This window comes from Trachymyrmex cornetzi, unplaced genomic scaffold (assembly GCF_001594075.2).
Source record: "Trachymyrmex cornetzi isolate Tcor2-1 unplaced genomic scaffold, Tcor1.1 scaffold526, whole genome shotgun sequence".
Classification (NCBI taxonomy): domain Eukaryota; kingdom Metazoa; phylum Arthropoda; class Insecta; order Hymenoptera; family Formicidae; genus Trachymyrmex; species Trachymyrmex cornetzi.
In genome coordinates this window covers 211,293-213,786 of record NW_017299835.1, presented here as the reverse complement: position 1 = coordinate 213,786, position 2,494 = coordinate 211,293, and the positions used below count along the sequence as shown (strand labels likewise).

Genomic DNA, 2,494 nt, shown 5'->3' with positions numbered 1-2,494 from the left:
TTTTTCATCAAGATCCGTTTCGTATTCGCTCGCGTCACTAGCAAAACCGGTGTCGTCGGATAACACGGATTCTTCGTCTGATGAATCTTCATTCAGTATGTTCGCAAAATCTACTTCCATTTCATCAATAACTTCGAACACTTCGTCTCTGATATTCGCGAATTGTTCCTCATCCACGTTTCTAATAAACTCGGCTATGTCCTTAATGTTTCCGATTTTTCAAACCCTACATCGTCCACGTCAACGTCCTCAACATTCACAAGATGGTCAACCATACTTTTTGCATTACGCTTAATGATTGATTCGGTAATCATACAGGGCACCAACTGAGTTACCGCGCGCTTATGACCTATTATATTGGGTATGGGAATAAGTTTCCGCCCATTGTAGAAAGATGTCGTCAGTTGCATTGCTTGTGTGTTTGATAGAACGGCAACACATGTGTTTGAAATGTTTGTGTTCAAACTTTTGAGCCCAATAGTCCGCATTCGTTCGAAGCGTAAAAAGGAGTAACTTCTTCTGCATTGAAGATGTAGGAATTTATTTCAAAAAAGCAACTGTTGTGGGAAGTTTTACTCCATTATGTTATTTTAAAGAAAAGTGCTGCAGAATCGCATCGTTTGTTCGTATATGTTTACAGTGAGCATGCTCCATCGAAAACCAGTTGTAAAGAATGGTTTCGGCGATTCAACAGATTTTGATGTGCGTGACAAAGAACGCGAAGGTGCACCGAAAAAATTTGAAGATGCAGAATTGCAAGCATTCCTCGAAGAAGATTCATGTTTATCACTCGATAGGTTGTCAAAAGAGTTAAATGTTGATAGATCCACTGTTGGAAAACGTCTACACGCAATGGGAATGGTGCAAAAAGAAGGAAATTGTTTCCATACAAATTGAAAGAGAGAGACATGGAAAGATGTTTGGTCATCTGCGAGATGCTTCGTCAACGACAACAAAGGAAGGGTTTTCTACATCGTATCGTAATTGGCGATGAAAAATGGATCTACTACGATAACACTATAAACGCTTGAAAGCATGGGTGATGTCAGGTGAACCAGGTCCATCAACGCCAAAACGAAATATCCATGCTTCGAAGATTATGTTGTGCATCTAGTAGGATCAGAGAGGTGTTATACGAGGGTCGTCTGAAAAGTTTTGAGCCTAACATAGAAACAAGTAATTTTTCGGTCAAATTTAATTTTTTTTTTCCACATAGTCTCCTTTTAAGTTGATACATTTTTTTCAGCAATGCTCCCACCCCTTTAATCCATTCAAATAATACTGAGCGTCTTACTTTACAAAATAGGCATCTGCAGATGCGATTACTTCCTCGTTCGATGAAAATTTCTGTTCTCCGAGCCAAACTTCGAGCCTAGGAAACAGAAAAAAGTCGCTGGAGGCCAGATCTGGTGAATACTGTGGATGGTCAATTAATTCGAACCGTAATTCACGAATTTTTGCCATAGCGACCGCCGAAGTGTGAGACGGTGCGTTATCTTGATGGAACAGCACTTTCTTCTTTTTCAAATGCGGTCGTTTTTTCTCAATTTCTGCCTTCAGCTTGTCAAGCAATGATGCGTAGTACGTCCCTGTTATTGTTTTATCTTTTTCAAGATAGTCGATCAACACAATTCCATGACTGCCTTAAAAAACAGTCGCCATCACCTTTCCCGCCAATAAAACCGTCTTCGCTTTCTTCGGAGCAGGTTCACCCTTCGCAGTCCACTGTTTTGATTGTTCTTTCGTTTCAGGAGTGAAGTGGTGGATCCAAGTTTCATCAACCGTTATTAATTGACGCAAAAAATCCGACTCGTTTCCGTTAAACCGCTCCAACAAGGCCTTAGAAAAGTTCATTTAAATGCGTTTTTGATCCAGAGTGAACAAGCGCGGCATCCAACGCGCGGTTAACTTACACATGCCTAATTCTTCAGTCAATATATGACAAACACGTTCTTTTGATATGCTAACAGCCTCTGCTATCTCCCTAATCTTAATTCGACGCTTGTCCATTATCATTTGATGAATTTCTTCGATGTTATCGGTGGTGGTCGCAGTTGTTGGCCGTCTCGAACGCTCATTATCAGCTAAGCTGGTACGACCACGTCTAAATTCAGCTATCCATCTTTTCACGGTGACGGGGCAGAGTCCCCATAAACAGCGTCCAACTTGGCTTTAATTTGCGTAGACGTATTGCCTTTCAAATGCAAGAATTTAATTACAGCACGATATTAAATTATTTTTTCCATTTTTACAAAATAACGACACAAATGATTGTCAAACAAGAACTGATCGTCCAAAGTGGCCACAATTGTCACAGATATCTTTCGTAAGTATCACGATTATAATACCAGAATGGCTTTGACGAGTAACGTCATCTTCATGATGAGGCTCAAAACTTTTCAGACGACCCTCGTATACTATGAGCTGCTCAAACCATCCGAAACCATCACTGGCGATCGTTATCGACTACAACTGATACGTTTAAACCAAACTT

At 40.4% G+C, this 2,494-nt stretch overlaps 1 pseudogene; it reads right to left on the bottom strand.

Annotated features, from left to right (window-relative positions):
- Positions 1-1,644: 1,644 nt before the first annotated feature.
- LOC108765767 (putative uncharacterized protein FLJ37770) lies at positions 1,645-2,222 on the bottom strand (annotated as a pseudogene).
- Between the last annotated feature and the right edge of the window lie 272 nt (positions 2,223-2,494).